This window comes from Bos javanicus, chromosome 5 (genome assembly GCF_032452875.1).
Source record: "Bos javanicus breed banteng chromosome 5, ARS-OSU_banteng_1.0, whole genome shotgun sequence".
In the NCBI taxonomy this organism is placed as follows: Eukaryota; Metazoa; Chordata; class Mammalia; order Artiodactyla; family Bovidae; genus Bos; species Bos javanicus.
In genome coordinates this window covers 52,301,993-52,323,808 of record NC_083872.1, presented here as the reverse complement: position 1 = coordinate 52,323,808, position 21,816 = coordinate 52,301,993, and the positions used below count along the sequence as shown (strand labels likewise).

The following is a 21,816-nucleotide window of genomic DNA, read 5'->3' as shown; positions in this document are numbered from 1 at the left end:
ACAACTGCCACCAAATGGCAACAACCACAGCCAGAATGTGGACAGACTTATATCTGCCCTGGCAAAACCCAGTCCAACACGCTGTGAGGCTCCACTGGCCGTTTTCTCAGCCTCATAGTAAGGCTACCCAGCTGCTGAGGTGATTGACATTTTTGGACCCCACTCATCACATTAGGATAGGGTTCAAGTTTGCCTTCATTGTTTCTTTTTCCCCAGCATATCTTCTTCAAAGTAGTAACCCTACTGTGAAACGATAAACCAAAAGTTCCATCTGCTAAAAATAAAAAACAGCTTAAAATCAAACGTTTGTTGAAATGTTATGTTTTCAGAAATTTTAAACCATGTGATTGCTATAAAAACAGAGATTTAAATAGAAAAGTAGGACATCTGAAGTTATTTAATGTTATAAACATATTAAGACCCATTTTGTAAATGAGGTTAGGACATCATGCATTTATATTAATTTTCCCCTTAGAGATGGAGAACCACTGAGCAGGGACTCAGGCTAGACTGTTTAGATTTTTCTTGTGAGAACAGATCACATTCACTGTCCACCTCCTTCCCTATGTGAGACCAAGAGACTCAGGTATAGCTTTGACACATAATCCTCAAAAGAATTGCAAGAAGCAAGTACCATTTCCAATGTCATGAAGGTTTTTCTGCCATGGTAGATACAAACAGGGATTTCTCTGTATGTGCTTCAAGCAGAAGGCTATCTCTATAAAAGGTAAAAACTTGAAAGCCAAATTTCTGTTCCTTGTGCTCTAGACAACAATATTTTCTTAGCTAATAATGATTCACTTTCTCTCAATTTATTGAATGCTTTATGTAATATGCAGGTCAAAGTACTGCTTTCTACACTGAACCTCACTTATTCCCTTTTCTTACTGGAGTATAATTGCTTTGCAATGTTGTTAATTTCTGCTGTACAGCAACGCAGATCAGCTATATGTATATGTATATCTCCTTCCTCATAGACCTCCCTCCTAACCCACTGTCCCACCCTCTAGGTCACCACAGAGCACTGAGCTGAGCTCCCTGTACTATACAGCAGGTTCCCACTAGCTATCTATTTTACACATGGTAGTGTCAGTCAGTTCAGTCGCTCAGTTGTGTCTGACTCTTTGCCACCCCATGAACTGCAGCACGCCCAGCCTCCCTGTCCATCACCAACTCCCAGAGTCTACCCAAACTCATGTCCATTGAGTCAGTGATGCCATCCAACCATCTCATCCTCTGTCATCCCCTCTCCTCCTGCCCTCAATCTTTCCCAGCATCAGGGTCTTTTCAAATGAGTCAGCTCTTCGCATCAGGTGGCCAAAGTATTGGAGTTTCAGCTTCAACATCAGTCCTTCCAATGATCAGTCCTTCCATGGTAGTGTAAGTCAGTCCTAATCTCCCAGTTCATCCCACCTTTTCCTTCTCCTTCTGTGTACACACGTCTGTTCTCTATATCTGTATCTCTATTCCTGCTATGCAAATAGGTTCATCTGTACCATTTTTATAGATTCCACATATATATGTTAATAAACAATATTTATTTTTCTTTCTGACTTACTTCACTCTGTATGACAGACTCTAATTGAGTTACTACCACATATCAGGGATAGTTCTAAGTAATGGGGATGCAACAATGCATAAGATGAATAGAGACCTGCCCTCGAAGAGCTCATATGCCTGTGGAGAAAGCAAATAATCCTTAGGGACTAATAATTAAGTAAGAAAACAGTAGATTTTCTAGCTCCTTAAAAGAGATGCAATAGGGTAATGTGATAGAGAGTAACCAAACAGGGAGAGAAGGCAGAATTGTATAAGAGTCTCAGGGAGGACCTCTCTGAGGAAGTAATCTGAGTGATGACCTGAGTGATGAGAAAGGAAGCCTCCATGATGAAGAGCTAAGAAAGGAATAAGTTTCCAAAGGGATGGAGCAGCAAATGACATGGTTCTGAAATGGGGAAATGGCAGCAAGATGACCAGTGTGGCTGCACCATGGTGGAACAACTGAGAGGCTGAGGACAATGTGTCAGAAACAGAGGGAAATGGCTTAGGGGCAGGTGTGCCACAGTAAAGAGATTGAATTTTTTTCTCATTACAAGACAAAGCCTTTGAGTGGATATGTTATCTCATTAGGACTTCTCCCGTAACTCAGATAGTAAAGAATCTGCTTGCAATACATGAGACCTGAGTTCGATCCCTGGGTTAGGAAGATCCCCTGGAGAAGGGAATGGCAACCCACTCCAGTAATTTTGTCTGGAAAATTCCATGGACAGAAGAGCCTGGCAAGGCTACAGTCCACAGGGTCACAAAGAGTCAGGCACATCATCTCATTAATGCTTTAGGAGTTTACTCAGGCCACTCTTTAGAGAAAAGACTGAAGAAAGCAAGAGTGGAAGCAGGGATACCAATCATGAAGGGGCTACAGGAGTTCAGGAGATGAAGGATGGGACACAGACTAGACTAAGAGTTGGAATGAAGTGCCAGATGAGGAGGTATTTCAGGGTAGAGTTGGTTTGAATGGACTGAATGTGAGCTGTGAGGGAAAGAGGAGTTAAAGATTATTTTTAAGCTTGTCCTAAGGAATTAAACGCTGGTGGTTCTGGAAGATAGAAGAGGCCTGGGAAAGAGGTGTTTGTTAACAGTTGGGTTGGGTCAGAATTGCTTGCTTCTGTTTTGTCTTTGTTAAGTCTGAGAGTCTTATAAGACACTGGAGGAGAGGTGTAAATCAGGCAGCATCATTTACACAGTGGGGTTCAGGAAAGAGATCTGGACTGCAGATAAACACTTAAGTGAGTTAGGTTAATAGGTGATATTTAAAGTCATACACTGACTAATTACCATGAAAAGACTACTGATAGAGAAGCAGAGAAATAATAGTCTAGAACCTAATTCTAGAATTGGGGAGCAGAACATGAAGTAAGAGGAAAAGAACATGAGACAAGGCATGGAAAACTAAAGAATAAACGGTTTCAAGAAACATAGATTGGTCAGTTATTCAAATGCTGCTGAAAGCTTTAATAAATAAAGCAAAATAATTGTCTACTAAAGCAGTATTATGGTGCAGCAGTTCAAACAGAGCCTCCAAAACCAGAGTGCACGTGTGCAAAGTCGCTTCAGTTGTGTCCAACTCTTTGAGACCCTATAGACTACAGCCCACCAGGCTCCTTTGTCCATGGTATTCTCTAGGCAAGAAGTAGTTGGGTTCACATCTGCTGCTGCTGCTGCTAAGTCGCTTCAGTGTGTCCAACTCTGTGTGACCCCATAGACGGTAGTCAACCAAGCTCCCCTGTTCCTGGGATTCTCCAGGCAATAACACTGGAGTGGTTTGCCATTTCCTTCTCCAGGGTTCACATCTAAGCTCTTCTAAATAGTAGTGTGACCTTGCCCAAGTCAGCAACTATCTCTGATTAGCATTTTTCATATCCAAAGGATGAATATTAATAGCACTATCTTCATATGACTGGTTAGAGGACTAAATGAGTTAATATGTACAAAGTATTTAGAGCATTCCCCGCCTCATAGCAGGCACTCTGTGTTAGCTATTATTAGCACTTGATCCAGATGAAAATCATTTTAATGGCATGATGGAGATAAAAGCATGATTAAAGTAAGTTTATTAAAGAATGAGATGCAAAACTGTAGACAATTATAAAAATTTCTTTCAAGGAGTTTTTCTGTAAAGGGAAAAAGAAAATGAAGCAGTAGTTGGAATGAGTCTAAGGGTCAGGGAAATTTTTTTTAATGGATGCCATAAAAGCATGCTTGCTTGCTGGAATAATCTAGTAGAAAAAGAAAATGACAATATAGAAGAGAAAGAGGGTAATTTTAAAAAACTGTTCTTGAAAGGGGAAAAAAAAGAATTAAGATGCAGGGCATGTGGTGGGGTTGGCGTTAGATTCATGTGGGGACATTTAATCCATTTTAACAAGAGTGAAGGTGGGATGCGTGAATTTAGTCAGGTAGGTGTGAGCCGTTTAGGTGGTTAGAAGATAATGCAGTTTCATATCTGATGTCATCTCATTTGCTATGAAATATGAGAGATGTTTGAGAAAAAAAAAAGAACATGAAATATGTATTTCAAAGAGGAAGAATAAATGTACTGGGAAGGAGTGGTGGGAATGCCTGGCAGGGAGCTGGCTGATGCACACGGTAAACTGTAGAAGACATAGTGGAATGAACGGAGGGGTGGGATTATAGCACAAAACGGAAATAAACATCTGTGTCATGACAGACTACCTGGGATGCTTGGACCTCCAATAGGGATGATGGGATGTGTCCTGCAGGTCTTTGAATGGAAGCCAGAGACAAGAGATTATTAGGGTTTCTTAAGATAGTGATGCTATTAGGCAGAGCACTGATCTGAGACAGCTTCAGGGAGAGCCAGATGTTGGTTCAGTTCTCTCTCACAGAACCACAGAAGACAGGTGCACACAGTGAAGTTCCATGGGTCCCTACCCTGAGACAAGAAACACCATTTCAGCATTACCCACCAGGGCCATTCTATCATCTTTGTCATATGGAGATTTTATCATAAGTTGGAAAAGAAAGTTGGTGAAAAATCTGCATCTGGTTTCCCCTTCCCAATGTCAAAATTCTTTTCTACTTTGCCTGACAAGAAAAACTGTACTTCTCCACCCCGTTAATTATATTTAGATGTGGTGATGGAACTTGCTTTGGCCAATGAAATGAAAACTAGACTTATGAGCAAAAGCAAAGGATATCAGTCTGTGAGGACATATTAATAGTATTCATTCACCAGATTTTTCCCCACCAGCCAGAGCAACAAATTATACAGAAATTACTTAGTGACTGAGCACAAGAAAGGGATAATTAAATTAAAAAAAAAAATAGAATAGATGGTAGGTAGGTTGATGATAAAGACTATACCAAATTCAGTTCCCAAGTTAAAAGACATGAAACAGGGTCCCCACCAACCACATGGACATAAGAGTAAGACATAAACCATAAAGTGTTACAAGACTCTAAAATTTGATTGCTTGTTAATATCACAAAACAGCCTACCCTGACAATACCGTAGTACTTTCTACTGCTTCCTAGGTTGTTCAACAGGAGATAGATAGAAATATATATATATATATATATATATATATATATATATATATATATATATATACACACACACACATACACACACACACACACACACACAAATGCATTGGTGAGTGGACAAGTCAGTGAAGAATGATAATCTCAAAACCAGATCATTCTAGGGCATTGAGTCAATGAATAAATATATATAAGAAAATGCTGTTTAGACATTTATATAATTAAATGAATTGTAATAAATTATTTCCAATTGGATAATGCTGGGAAGGATTGGGGGCAGGAGGAGAAGGGGACGACAGAGGATGAGATGGCTGGATGGCATCACCAACTTGATGGACGTGAGTCTGAGTGAACTCTGGGAGTTGGTGATGGACAGGGAGGCCTGGTGTGCTGCGATTCATGGGGTTGCAGAGAGTTGGACATAACTGAGTGGCTGAACTGAACTGAACTGAATGCTGGCTAAATTCTGTATGTCAGAGCTCTGGTGAAGAAAGTGTGCTTCTTTCTTCTTTGAGGAGAAAAAAGGTGAAATGGTGCCCATATGGTATGAGGAGAAAGATAAGGTTGGAGCTGCACTGAGAAGAAGAGAGGCATGTTTCCCTTCAGAGAAGATGGGACTAAATGTTAAGGGATTCATAATAAAGGTGACCTGGAAGACCGAGCCTCACAGACCCACAGCTTTTCTGCCTATGAATGAAGTGCACAGACACACAGATTGTTTCCTTGTGAGAAGTGGGATTTTGTAAAAAACAAGCAAACAAACAAACTCTATCAACCTTTGTTCTTTTTATTAAAAATTAAAGTTGTAAAGTTTCTTCAGGGGAATTAGAAAGGGATTAGAGAAGGAAATGGCAACCCACTCCAGTATTCTTGCCTGGGAAGCAGACAGAGGAGCCTGGTGACTGGAGATCTTCGGGTCACAAAGAATCAGACGTGACTTAGTGACTGAGAACAAGAAAGGATAATTACATTTTTAAAAATGGAATAGATGGTAGGAATATATGCAGGTAGATGTGGAGGGTTGGGTGGAAGGATGGATAATCCTACACTCAAAGAGTTTGAAGACATGGGTAGGGAGAATACTGGCTGTTCAATATTTTTATATATGCCAGTTAATGTGGTAAACAAAATGAGATACTTCAAAACAGACAAGTGAATCTTCTAGCAAAATTTAATTCACCTAAGCATGGCACCTGTCTCCTGAGAAGCCTGTATGCAGGTCAGGAAGCAACAGTTAGAAGCCTTTATGGAACAGTTGATTGGTTCAGGATTGAGAAAGGAGTATGGCAGGGCTATCTGTTGTCACCCTGTTTTATTTAACCTATAGGCTGAGGACATCACGAGAAATGCCAGGCTGGATGAGTTACAAGCTGGAATCAAGACAGGTAAAATAAACAACAACCTCAGATATACAGATGAAAAGTGAAAATGAAGTAGCTTAGTCATGTCCGACTCTTTGCAACCCCCGTGGACTGTAGCCTACCAGGCTCCTCCATCCATGTGATTCTCCAGGCAAGGATACTGGAGTGGGTTGCCACTTCCTTCTCCAGGGATCTTCCCGACCCAGGGATCGAACCTGGGTCACCCGCATTGCAGGCAGACGCTTTACCGTCTGAGCCACCAGAGAAGCAATACACAGATGATACCACTCTAGTGGCAGAAAGCAGAGAACTAAAGAACCTCTTAATGAGAGTGAATGAGGAGAGTGAAAGAGCCAGTTTAAAACTACATATTAAAAAAACTAAGATCATGGCAGTCTGCCCCAATACTTCATGGCAGATAGAAGGGAAAAACCTGGAAGTAATGACAGATTTTCTCTTCTTGGGCTCTAAAATCACTGCAGATGGTGACTGCAGCCATGAAATCAGAAGACAATTGTTTCTCGGCAGGAAAGCTATGACAAACTTAGACAATGTGTTGAAAAGCAGAGACATTATTCTGCCAACAAAAGTCCATACAATCAAGCCTATGGTTTTCCCCAGTGGTCACGTATGGTTGTGAGAGCTGGACTGTAAAAAAGGCAGAGCACCAAAGTATTGATGCCTTTGAACTGTGGTGCTGCAGAAGACTCCTGAGAGTCCCTTGGACTGTGAGGAGGTCAAACAAGTAGATCTTAAGAGAAATCAACCCTGAATATTCATTGGAAGGACTGATGCTGAAGCTCCAGTATTTTGGTCACCTGATGCAAACAGCTGGCTCATTGGAAAAGTCCCTGGTGCTGGGAAAGACTGAGGGCAGAAGAAACAGAGGGCATCAGAGGATGAGATGGCTAGATGGCATCACCAATGCAATGGACATGAACTTGGGCAAACATCAGGAGATGGTGAGGGACAGGAGGCCAGGTATGCTGCAGTCCATGGGGTCGCAAAGAGGAGGACACAACTGTGCAATTGAACAACAGCAAAGCATTGCATAGGTGTTCCCATATACAATTCTTATTTTTCTGCTATATAACTTAACTCTTACATCAAATTCTTATAGACAAAGGCTAATTTTTCATGTAAACTGCTCAGTATGTGGTACATGTTTAATAATTAGTAAACAAGTAATAAGAAGGTAAAACTAATTTCTGTGGTTTTCCTTTAAAAGCTTAATGACTGTAAAAAATTAAAGCAGTTACTAGACTTCTCTACACAGAGTCAGGCAGAGCTCATGATAAACTAATCTAGTCAAATATTAGGCCTTTCCAAATTAACAAAATAGACTTCACAGACAATCAGCATCATACTAAAATGATGCAAGACACCCTGGAGAAGATTTAAATGAAAAAAGAACAACTAATTTCCTTGATGTCATAATCCCCAAGTCACAAAAGATAAAACAACAAGAACAACAATAACAACAACAACAAAAAAAACCCCTCACGTCTTTCTGCTACTTTCTCCTCCCTGGACATAATGCAGAGCACAAAATGTTGCCTCTTACACCTTGGTGAAATGACACTAGACACACATAGGCTTAATTCCTATGAAAACAGGAATACCAAGTCTTGCCCAACTCTAATTGTTGCCTGCCACGGTTATTCTTGCCACCTCTTATTAATCTCTTCTGCTTCTGTTAGGTCCTTATCATTTCTGTCCTTTATCATGCTTACCCTTGCATGAGATGTTCCCTTGATATCGCAAGTTTTTTTGAAGATATCTCTCTTCTTTCCCATTCTATTGTTTTCCTCTAATTCTTTGCATTGTACACTTAAGAAGGCAGTTCAAAGCCTCCAAAACCAGAGATCATCTGAATTAAATTTGCCCATTCTCATTGCTTTGAGTTCACTGATTCCTAAGATGTCAGTGTTCACTCTTGCCAATCTCCTTCTTGACCACATCCAATTTACCTTGATTCATGGACCTAACATTCAAGGTTCCATTGCGATACTGTTCTTTACAGGATCGGACTTTGTTTTCACCACCAGACACATCCACAACTGAAAGTCATTTCCACTTTGGCCCAGCCTCTTCATTCTGGAGCTATTTCTCCAGTCTTCCCCAGCAGCATATTGAACACCTTTCAAACTGGGTGGGAGTTTGGGGGTGGGGCTCATCTTCCAGTGTCATATCTTTTTGTCTTTTCCTACTATTCATGGGGCAAGAATACTGGAGTGATTTGCCATTCCCTCCTCCAGTGAATCACGTTGTCAGATCATATATCATCAAGGGAATATCATATGCAAGGAGGAGCACAATAAGGGACAGAAATGATAAGGACCTAAGAAGAAACAGACAAGCTTAGGAAGAGGTGAAAAGAAAACACAGAAGACCTATTCAAAAAAAGGTCATAATTACCTGGATAACCACAATGGTGTGATCACTCACCTAGTCAGACATCCTGGAGTGTGAAGTCAAGTGGGCCTTAGGAAGCATTACTATTGAATAAAGCTAATGGAGGTGATGGAATTCCAGATTAGCTATTTCAAATCCTAAAAGATGATGCTGTTAAAGTACTGTAGTCAATATGCCAGCAAATTTGGAAAACTCAGCAGTGGCCACAGGACTGGAAAAGGTCAGTTTTCATTTCAATCCCAAAGAAGGGCAATGCCAAAAAATGTTCAATCTAGTACACAATTGTGCTCATTTCACATGCTAGCAAGGTAATGCTCAAAATGCTTCCAGCTAGGCTTGAGCAATACCTGAATGGAAAAATTCCAGGTGTACAAGCAGGATTTAGAAAAGGCAGAGGAACCAGAGATCAAATTGCCAACATGCACTGGATAATAGAGAAAGCAAGGGAATTCCAGAAAAAAACATCTACTTGTGCTTCAATGACTACACCAAAGCCTTCAACTGTGTGGATCATAACAAACTGTGAAAAATTCCTAAAGTGATTAGAAATAACAGACCACCTTACCTATCTCCTGAGAAACCTGTATTGAGGTCAAGAACCAACAGTTAGGACATGGAACAACAGACTAGTTCAAAGGGGGAAAGGACTACAACAAGGTTGTATGTTGTCACCCTACATATTTAATTTATATGCAGAATACATCATGCAAAATTCTGGGCTGGATGACTCACAAGCTGAAATCAAGATTTCTGGGAGAAATATCAACAACTTCAGTCATGCAAATAATACCACTCTAATGGCAGAGGATGAAAAGGAAGTAAAGAGCCTCTTGATGAGGGTGAAAGAGGAGAATGAAAAAACTGGCCTAAAACTGAACATTCAAAAGACTAAGATCATGGCATCTGGTTCCATCACTTCACAGCAAATAGATGGGGAAAACTGGAAGCAGTGAAAGATTTGATTTTCGTGGGCTCCAAAATCACTACAGATGGTGACTACAGCCATGAAATTAAAAGGCTCTTGCTCCTTGGATGAAAAGCTATGACCAATCTAGACAATGTAATAAAAAGCAGGGGCATCACTTTGCCAACAAAGGTCCGCGTAGTCAAAGCTACGGTTTTTCCAGTAGTCATGTATGGATGTGAGTGTTGAACTATAAAGAAAGCTGAGCACCAAAGAACTGATGCTTTCAACTTGTGGCACTGGAGAAGACTCTTAAGAGTCCCTTGGACAGCAAGGAGATCAAACCAGTCAATCCTAAAGGAAATCAACCCTAAATATTCATTAGAAGGACTGATGCTGAAGTTGAAGCTCCAATACTTTGGCCACCTGATGCGAAGAGCCCACTCATTGGAAAAGACCCTGATGCTGCAAAAGATTGAGGACAGGAGGAGAAGGGGGCAACAGAGGATGAGATGGTTGGATGACACCACCAACTCAATGGACATGAGTTTGAGCAAACTCCGAGAGATAATGAAGGACAGGGAAGCCTAGCATACTGCAGTCCATGGAGTCAAAAACAGTTGGATACAACTTAGTGACTAAACAACAACAAGCTTACTACCCTTGTATCTCATTTCAACAATAGGATATGGCCCTACTGGTTCCCTAGAAACATGGCCTTAAGAGACAGCCTCTTAAATCGTATCTCAAGATTCTTAAATGTTATTGCAAAGCCATTGTGACTGGGATGAAATCTTGTAAGACATTTTACTAAATCCTTTGTTTCTAACTACATTTCACCTTCTCCACAGGAGAAAAAAATCTGAATAGCATTTGGTTTGTATGTGTGCACAAATTAAATATATATATATATATGCAGATACCTATATTTACACATAAAATTATATATACATATTGTTTATATAGGGACTTTATATATGTGTGTGTGTGTGTGTGTTAATACAGTCACATTTTATTCATTACCTATGAACCAACTGAAAAGAAAGTAAAGTGAAAGTCTCTCAGTTGAGACCCCATGGACTGTAGCTGCCAGGCTCCTCTGTCCATGCAATTCTCCAGGCAAGAACACTGGAGTGGGTAGCCATTCTCCTCTCCAGGGGATCTTCCCAACCCAGGGATCAAACCCAGGTCTCCCGTATTGCATGCAGATTCTTTACTGTCTGAACCACCAGGGAAGCCCAAGAATACTGGAGTGGGTAGTCTATCCCTTCTCCGAGGATCTTCCTGACCCAGGAATCAAACTGGGCTACCCTGTACTGCAGGCAAACTCTTTACCAGCTGAGCTACCAGGGAAGCCCTGCTAGAAATACATAAATATGAAAAATGGATTCACAGTAGAATAATATTTATGCAAATCATTTACCTTGAGTAGTGGTTGCTTGCCTTTAGTTAATAAGAACACAAAGCTATGCATATCACATTCTAAATGTAAGAATAATCCATTCACTCTGGAAACAATTCAAGGGATAATTACCATGGCCTACATCTATAGAATATTCACTGTATATTATGCATTATTCCATTTTATTATCACAGCAACTATTAAAGAGGAAACTATAATTATCCCCAATTTACAGATGAAGGAACTGAGCCAGGAAACGGTAAGTAACTTGCCCAAAATAAAATAGCCAATAGACAAAACCAGACGTGAGAATTCAGGGCAGTTTGCTTTCAGAAGCCACGATCTTCAACTCTGTCATGTAATGCCTTTTCTATGGAGCTCTGCACACCATGCAGTAAACTATAGTTTCCGATGATGTGAAGGAAAGCACAAAGTGTATCACTGTCCCTACAAGGGATGCTTGGTAGCCTTGAAAGGACGAGGGCACTGGAACTGAAATCCTTCAGTACAACTCTGCCCTGTACTGCACTATACTTGAGTGAATGTTTAAGTCTATTTGCCTTTCACAGAACTGCTGTTCCTCTCTAAAATAGCTCCAGAGTCCTTATAAAGATTTAAATGAGATAATGTATGTGAAACTGCTTTTAAATTGTATACCATTAAAATTTTTTATTGTAACTATTAATGAAATGAATATCAAAATGATTCAACATATATACATTTTAAAAATAGAGCTGAGAAAGATCCATATTCTATAAAAGTTCTAATTTCATAATATATACTTAATTATGTTGACATGAGATGCTTGTAAAAAGAATCTGACACAAGCCACAGAAGAGAGTAAACTTAGCATCAAGTTGTGAATTTTTCCAACTTGATTTCCTCTCCATTAGATTTCAGTTCTTATTTGTATTCTGATTTGTCTCATTGATTCTGAAATTTTGTCTCCATATACTTCTTTTGAATAGTTTTATCATCTTGACTAGCTCCCCAGACAGTCTGCATTACAATTTCTAAGCAGAAATAAAGCATCACCTACATTCACCAAAAGGTATCTGAAATGCAAGCTAGTTAGTGGACTTAGGTTGCTGTAAATCACGTTGAATGGAAAAAATGTGCTGAAACAAAAACTTTTTGAGACAGCTAGTTTCTCACGTTAATTCATTAGACTGAAAAAAATGGGGCACATGTTTAGACTTTCATGCTCAAGCAATCTAATTGAAAGAAATGGTCATTTAAAAAACTCAATGAAATTTCAAAAGTTCACATAATTTATGAAGTCAGGGTGATCAGGGAGGAAATAGCCAAATGCCAATGACACTTTTACAGAGCTTGTTTTCTAAAACTGTTCCAGTTTCATATGGAAAAGATAAAATCATTAGGGAAAACCAGATTGCCACTAAACGATAATAATCCTAATAACAGTACAGTCTCCATTAACAAAAGCAAACCCTCAACCAGGGGATGTCCTGCAATCTGTTTTAAGAGAAAGAAGCAGAAAAAAAGATTTATTCTTGGAAGAGTTTTAGATTTATTGCCCCTCAGCTCAATCATGAACACCTTCCACTATGTTTTAAATGAGAAGTGATGTTGAGGAAGGTAAACCTCAAGGAATATTGGTCTCTTTATAAACTATTCAGCAACTTCTGCTGGTAAGGCCTGCTCTGAAAAAGAGGAACTGGACCCATCAAATCCATCTCTCTAAAAATCTGAACTCAGACTTACAGAATTGTCCCCTGGAAATGGACCCTTACATCCAAAGGCCATTTGGTGTCAGGAGTCACACCTTGACCTGTGGAGAGCTTTTTGCAAGATTCATGATGTTGAGAGATAGGGACTCACAAGAAGCAGGTAAGAGCAGGAGCTAAGCATGAGGGCAGAAGTAAGAGATAAAGAAGTAGGTAGTTCTACCATCCACCCTCGTGTCTGCCTTTCCTTAGGGCTTCCTGAACTTTTCCCTCAATTCCTGAAACATTTTATAGAATAGGTTTCAATAAGTCCCTTTTTCCTGATATAATCTGATGATGTCTCTGTTCTTTGACCCCCAAATAATATACTGACTAGGCTATTTCTCCTTTTTAAATAAAGTTAAAATTAACAAAAGCTAATTAGCAATCAGAACTATTGTATGGCACTGGGAACTGTATTCAATATCTTGTAATAAACCATAATAGAAAAGAATATGAAAAAGAACACACACATCTGATTTACTCTGTGTGTCAGAAACTAACACAACAATGTAAATCAACTATACTTCAATTAAGAAAAGAAATATTTTCTACCCCCACTTCTAAGAGCAAAAGACAAATTTCTACCTTCAAAGTAGGATCTGGGAAATTCACAATTCAACCATCTCACTTTCTTTATTTATCTCATATTGAAAACTGACATTTCAAAAGATGACTATCACCAATTACCATGAGGGGGACATGGTCCATTATTTTTTTTTCTTTTTTTAAATTTTATTTTATTTTTAAACTTTACATAATTGTATTAGTTCTCTAAGTCGCTTCAGTCGTGTCCGACTCTGTGCGGCCCCATTGACGGAAGCCCACCAGGCTCCCCCGTCCCTGGGATTCTCCAGGCAAGAACACTGGAGTGGGTTGCCATTTCCAGACACTTAAAAATAAACTTCCTGTTTAATCCCAAATTATACCCCCAAAATGTGAAGAATCATAACACCCTCAATTCCTAAATACTATGAGAGTCAATGCTATTCTTTTATGACTGTTAGTATTCCTATAAGTGCTTGTAGGAAGAAGGGCAGTGCAGCCCAAGTGCTTTTTGAGGAAAATGATAGAGTGAGTAACAAGAGCAGTGAAAAAAACATGGGATTTTTGTCCCTGAAGAGTGAAATGTTGAGTGTTTGAGTTTCTTTCCTCATCTGCAAAATGAAGAAATCAGACTAGTTTTAGAGTTAATTTAGAGGTTCCCTCCAATTCTAAAATGCTGTGAGCTTATGAAATGACAAGTTCCATTATAATGGGTACAATATATTAGACCTAATAGAAAGTGAAAGTCGAAGTGAAACATATTTTTAATTGATCCAAACTCACAAATTAACTTCATTAAGTCACTGAACTTAATGAGAAACTGAGAAGAGAGTTTATGAAATTTATATTGTGAATGTATTTCTTATCTGTATGAAGCCATGAATCTTAACTGCACAGTATAATATTCACTATAAAGTCAACCTATATCTTCATCCTGCTTTATGCACAAAATAGTTTGATTACTGTTGATTCCATGAGAGCAATCAAGTCAGAATATTATATATAGCATGGTGAGGAGTCTGAAGTCAGATGGTCGAGGTTCAAGTCCCACCTTTAAAAGCAAGTATCTACCTATTCACCAAGACTCCCTTTTCTTTCCCACAGGGAACACAAGTAGACTACATTTTCCAGTCTCCCTGGCATGCAACACATGGAATAAGGGCAGGAGTGAGCTATACTTCTTCATGATCAGGTCTTCAAAAACCCTCCCCCATTATCAGCCACTCTCTGTCTTCCTCTTTCAGATAGAAGTCAGTGTCAAGGGTTATCCTGAAGAGTCACCATCATCCTGCGACCCTGAATGATGTATAAAGATCTACCCCCTGATACTAACTGGATTCACATGCACAAGAAATAAACTTAGGCTTTGTTAAACCAGTAAGATTTAGAGGTATCCACCTGCAATGCAGGAGACCTAGGTTCGATCCCTGGGTTGGGAAGATCACCTGAAGGAAGGCATGGCACCTCACTCCAGTATTCTTTCTTGGAGAATCCCAGTGGACAGAGGAGCCTGGCAGGCTATAGTCCATGGAGTCACAAAGAGTCGGACATGACTGAGTGACTAAGCACAGCTGTTAGAATAGCACATATTAATTAGTATGGAATAATATTCCTAGTAATGGATGTAGGAAGGAGTTGGATGCACTCCAAACATTTGATAAGAAAAATTACACAGAGAATAAAAAGAGCAGTACTATAGCCTGAATGTTTGTGTCTCCTCTCCCACTCAAAATTCATATATTGAAAACCTCATGCCCAAGGTGATGGTATTAAGAAGAAGGAACTTTGGGATCTTTGAAGGTGATTAGATTTAGTGCTTTTATGAAAGAGACTCCCCAAAAGCTAGTTTACTCTTCTGTAACATGAGGATACAACATGGAGTCTGAAACCCAGAGGAAGGCCCTCATACTACCACCTGATATCCTGATGTTAGACTTCTAACCCCTAGAACTGTGAGAAATAATTTTCTGTTTTTTATAGGCTACCTAGTCTTTGGTATTTTGTCATAGCACTCCATGTGGACTGAAACATGAAGACAAAAGATGTGATTTTTAAAAAATTACCTAACCTCTCTAAGCCTTAGCTTCTCATCTGTGTAATGAGAATTACATTATCATCTAAAGGGTTATAATGAAGATCAATTGAGTCAACATTCATAATGATGCTTATATATGAGAAAGAGTAGATCTTAGCTATAATTATTAGATGCTAGGTAGAATTATTATGGATACCTATTTAAACCCTTGAATCTATTCATATACAATGCAGATATCTAAGAGAGAATCATTGATTTTTAGAGACTTCTAGAATAATAAAGTCCTTTGTTGTTATTTAGTTACTCAGTCATGTCTGACTCTTTGCAACCCCATGGACTGTAGCACACCAGGTTTCCCTGTCAGAAATTGATGGTGAGAAAACATGTTAATTCAAGATCAGAGATTAGTACTCAGCTCTCTTAATATTAGTCCAGTGTCACTTCCATTACCAACCCCCACATTTCTGTTCACCAAATTCCTCTCTTCTGCCTCTTTTAAACCTCCTTATTTTCTCTCTCTCCTCTACAACTTCACTTCTACTGTCTTAGCCAAGCTATCCATAGCAACTTTTCCTTAAATAATCATGAGGATCCCTATTGGCTAGATCATTCCCTTACACAAAAAAAACACACACCATCTACCTTGGTAGGTCTTTCTAAAAAAATTATAAATAGATAATAAAATTAAGGCTATGGTTTAAAAGTATTCTTGGCTCTTTATTTTTCATAGGATAAATTCAAAACTCTTGGGCATAGCATGAGCATCCTCCCATCAGACCAATTCTGATTTCTCCAGCCTCACTTTCCTGGGTACTCTTGACACAACCTACACAGAAGTTATATAAACTATTTTTATAATCTTATTATATCTTTGCTCAGCACCTTCACTCTTTCTTGAATACTGGCTCACTTTTTACTCTAAGGAAACACCTATCCCATCTTTAAAGTTCAGAAAACTATGAAGCTGTTAATCAACCTCTCAGGTAGACTGTACTGCTCTGTCCTCTGGTTAACATTTTCTTATTTTGCCACACTTGTCACAGTTTTCTATATTTACATTTTATATCTCTCTTTCCCTCTACTAAATTGTGAGGCCCAAACTCATGATTATTCATCTCTGAATCCCTAGCTTGAGGCACAGTTTGAGATCCATAATAGAGAAATCAATATCCTTGATGAATACATGAATAAATAAATGCTTTACTATAAGAGTTCTCAGGAGAGGGAAAAAAACAGTAAGTTTTAATCATTTTTTTCAAGTCCAGTCTTAGATGAACTTACTAGAATTGTAAAAACATTTGACCTTGCTATATTGAAATGGATACATGAATATGTGTTTAATTTGTTCTATCGGAGAACCAAGTAGAGTTTCAAGAGGAAAGACACATTCAGTGAGCCCTGGATTAGGCAGTTGGAAGCCCTAAATTCCATTTCCAGTACTATCACAGTACTGGGCTTCACTTGTGGCTCAGCTGGTAAAGAAACCACCTGCAATGCCAGAGACCTGGGTTCGATCCCTGGGTTGGGAAGATCGGCTGGAGAAGGAAAAGGCTACCCACTCCAGTATTCTGACCTGGAGAATTCCATGGGGTCACAAAGAGTTGGACATGACTGAGTGACTTTCACTTCACTTCACTTCACTTCACTATCACAACTAATTGTGAGTAAATCACCTAATCTCTCTAAATCACAATTTATCATCCACAAAATAAGAAAGTTGGCCATATAAAATAGGAAACTATTTAATATCATATATAAGGAAAATAATATGTCAGCTAAAAGCATTTCAACCAGTAGCATTTGTACATAATAGAAGAAAGTTCCAACATAATCACCAAAAGTCTGTTCATCAGAGAAGTCATGTGATGATGTACTTTGACACAGGAGACCTTAACTTTGGTCTCAAATTGGTCAGGAAAGCTCTTTGAAAAATCATTTTACTTATTTAGACTGCAGTTTCGTCAACCACACAATTAGAAGGATCTCTGTTTCTTTTCCACTCTGAAAATTTACTGTAAGCTACATACAAATCTAGATAGAGGCATTAAAGTCATTTAATTTTAAGAAATGATTATCCCCTGAGAGAAGGTTGAACTTCTATTTCCTGGATCTAATTTTGCAGATTCATAATTCCATACCCTTCAGTGTACTAAGAGGTTTTCTACATTGGAGGCATTTTGTGGGGCCAGCAAGATATCTATAAACAGAAGTAATCAACATTATTCAAGAATGAACAAAATCTCTGGCTTCCAACAAAATCTTTTCTCATACATGGAAGGTTTTCTTTATTCCCAGTGATTGACATGAAAAGCAAATTTAGGTTTTCTTTCCTCACTACTTCAGCAATTTCAATATGGAACTTCTGGGTTCTGAGTGTCACTCTAGATCAAAAAGATATAAATCCTAAGTCAAATTATTAAAGCAGACTAGACAAGGCTTTTTTTAGTTTTCAGATGCCAGTAGCTCTTTGAGAAATTATATTCCGTACTACCTAGTCACTGGGTAAGAACTTTACACTGTCATAAAAACCAAATTTTATGGTTGTTGATAGCTTCTTAGATAATGTCTTCTTTAAAAATGTGTTCAGAATTTACATTTGATTGGAAATTCAAATTAGAAGAGAGAAATAGCAAAGTGTAGTAGAAGGATCATTGCTGGATGAGTTGGAAAAATCTATTTCCTCCTTTGCACTCCACTACCAACTAACCCTGCATTCACACATGGAAGACATACATAACACTGATTATATCTCAGGCACGGTGCTGTCTCCTGAGAATATAAAACCAAAGGGAAAACAACTCTCAATGAGTTCAGAAGGCAGTAGAGGAAGAGAGCCATGTGCACAAAAAGTAAAATAAAGTGATTAAAGGGCCATGACACTCATAGCCACAGATTGTACTAAGATAATCTAAATCCATGAATTCTACCCAGGAAGGGACAGGCATGAGAAGGGAGATAGGAAATAATTTGTAAAGAAGATGTTTAATCTGAATTTTGCAAGATGCTTGAAAGCTTGCCAAGCCAAACTAGCAACACTGACCTCACTTAGCTTCCTGATCTGGAATAGATGGTCTCTGAGGTTCCTCTGGTTTTAAATTTCTATAATTTCATTGACCTTTTCAATAAAAATATAGAAAGGTTTATATTGATTTGGTTTACTTTGCCAAATATAAATATGTGTATATTGAACCACAGAACATGTACCATCCAAAACCATATATTAAAATACTTAGAATATAAACCTTTCTAAAACACTTGTCCTGCTTCTTTAAACATTTATCTCCTAAGTATCATTTTACTTTCAGTATTAATCCTGGCCATGATTGTTGGCTTCCAGCCCTCCGATGTGCTGAAGTGTAGCTTTACACAGATGCGAAAAAACACAAGACTCAGTGTGAAATGTAGCAGTGAGTGAATACTAACCGGGTGACATCCCAGGAATGTTATTTAGTGGAAAAGGTCCCTGGTGTCAGTTTGTTCTTTGCATAATTTGACTTTTTCTCCTAAAAGTGATGTGAGCATGTACAGTAAGGCCCTCCTGGGTAGTGTAAAATGGACACCATCCAGCAAAACTAATTAATGAGTCAGAGGCTCAGGCGGTCTTTTGCTAGGGGGTAGCAGAGCATCTGGTGATTTCAAGAGGAAATCAGACAGATGCCGGCTTTGCCACAGCTGAGTCTTGCTGTGTGACTTTGAGCAAAGTTCTTACAGTCAAGCTGCAGTTTCCTCATCTGCCAAACAGGAATAATAAAGCTACTTCACAATCTTGTTAGGAATATTCAATAAAAGAAAGTAGGTAAAGCTCTTAGCACTGTGTCCACCACATAGACAGTGTTCAGTGGTTATTGGCTATTATTATCAACAATATTATTACAAATACAGGGCTCCTATTATCCTTCTGAGAACAGTCGTCAGGATAAGAGCTAGGACAGATGGCGGTGGTTTTAACCGAAACAGTAGCATTGATATATATATATATACACACACACTACTATGTCTAAAACAGATAGCCAGTGGGAAGCTGCTACACAGGGCAGCTTGGTGCTCCATGATGACCTAGAAGGATGGGATGGGAGTAGGTGGAAGGGAGGCTCAGGAGGGATGGGATATATGTTTACATATAGCTGACTTACTTTGTTTTACAGCAAAAACTAACACATTGTATAGCAATTATACTCCAACAAGGAATAAAAGGAAACTAATTTATGGATCTAGTCATCAGCAAGTTACTCTCTTCTCTAAGTCAGTCAGTTCAGTTGCTCAGTTATGTCTGACTCTTTTCAACCCCATGGACTGCAGCACGCCAGGCTTCCCTGTCCATCACCAACTTCTGGAGCTTGCTCAAACTCATGTCAATCATATCTGGTTGGATGGCCGGTAAGGCCATCCAACCATCTCATCTTCTATCATCTCCTTCTCCTCCTGCCTTCAATCTTTCCCAATATATAAATAATTGCACATAGCATAGCTGACACTTGAACAACATGGGTTTGAACTGTGATGGTTAATTTACACACAAATTTTTTTTCAATAGCAAACAGTATAGTACCGAACCATCCATGCTGGATTGAATTTGCACAAGTGGAATCCTGAAGGTACTGGAACCATGTATAGGCAGGGTGGACTGTAAGTTTTATGGGAACTGTTGACTGCTCCGAGTGTGGATGCCCCCTACTGCCACATTGTTCATGGGTCAACCATAGCTGAGAACACAAATCTAGAGGCAGACTCTGTGTGTGTGTGTGTGTGCATGCATACATGTGGTCAGTCATGTTCGACTCTTTGCAACCCTTTGGACTGTAGCCTGCCACTGTCCATGAGATTTCCCAGGCAAGAATACTGGAGTGGGTTGCCATTTCCTCCTTCAGAGGATCTTTCTGACCCAGGGATTGAACCTGAGGCTTCTGTGTCTCCTGCATTGTAGGCAGATTCTTTACTGCTGACTCCAGAGCCAGACTGTGTGTTAGTCACTCAGTCATGTCTGACTCTTTGCGACCCCATGGACTGTAGCCCACCAGACTCCTCTGTCCATGGGATTCTCCAGGAATGAATGCTGGAGTGGGTTGCCATTGCCTTACTCAGATTCAAATTCCAGTTCTGCCCTTTGCTTGCTGCATAACCTTTGACAGGTTACTGAATGTCTCCATGTTTCTGTTTCCTCATTTGTAAAATGAAGAAAAAACATAGTATCTGCCTCACAGCACATTTTTAGGGACTTAATAGCTAATAAATAGAGAGCATTTGCAACAACAGTATCTGGCCACAGTACATATTCTGTAAATGTTTGCTATTGACATAAATGATGATTTGCTTAACACCTTTGGTGAAGCAGGAGGTAGTGTCATTGATGAAGGATGAGTGGGGAGTGAGGGGGAAGATGTGGTTGGTGGTAGGTAACTTCTTAACTGTGCAAAATAATATTCTCAAGAAGCCTTCCTGAGGAATAGGATAGCTGAGAGGTCATTCTCTAGGGTCAGAAACACCCGGATTAGAAAGCTAACCTCACTGAAGTTACTTCACTCCAAATTCTCAAGGGGCTCAGTCATAAAGTCATGTTAGACCACAGCCCACCAGGCTCCCCTGTCCCTGGGATTCTCCAGGCAAGAATACTGGAGTAGGTTGCCATTTCCTCCTCGAATGCATGGAAGTAAAAAGTGAAAGTGAAGTCGCTCAGTCGTGTCCAACTCTTCACGACCCCATGGACGGCAGCCTACCAGGCTCCTCGGTCCATGGGATTTTCCAGGCAAGAGTACTGGAGTGGGGTGCCATTGCCTTCTCCTGAGGCTTGCCATTCTAGGAGATGTTTGCACAAATTAAATGGTCTTTTTACTTTGTTTCCACATCTCCACCTCATCTCTGATCCATAAAAGAACCTGGCGTCCAGACTCTGACAAGATGGTTATTTTGAGACGTTAGTCAGCCATTTTCTCCACCAGCCTGCTATCCAAATAAAGTCCTATCCCTTCACTCAATATCCTACCCTTCAGATTCATTGGCCTCTCATAGAGTGAGCAGAGTAAGCTTTGATTCAGTAAGAAAACTGTGGCATCTGCAGTGTCTTTGAACTAAATCTGTGCTTTTCCTTTGTTTGTTACTATAAACATTAATACTCAATAAGATAACATCTCTATTAATGAAGAGAATACAGCCCAAATGATATTGATCTTAGGCACAACTTTAGAACCAGAGGTGTATTTTTGTGTTCAAAGTGTGTTTGAGGAGATCAGAAAAGGACAGTTACAATGTGAAAAGTCATTAAATGCCCATGAAAACAATGTCAAATCTCCCTGAACATAATATAGGTGATTCCAAGGCATAGAGCATATGGAAGATATGGCAGAGCTCAGATCAAAAGGACAGGC

At 39.4% G+C, this 21,816-nt stretch overlaps 1 protein-coding gene across 1 annotated transcript in view; it reads right to left on the bottom strand.

Annotated features, from left to right (window-relative positions):
* TAFA2 (TAFA chemokine like family member 2) overlaps positions 1 to 21,816 on the bottom strand; it is a 559,230-nt gene that overhangs the window by 45,402 nt on the left and 492,012 nt on the right. The window lies entirely within an intron of this gene.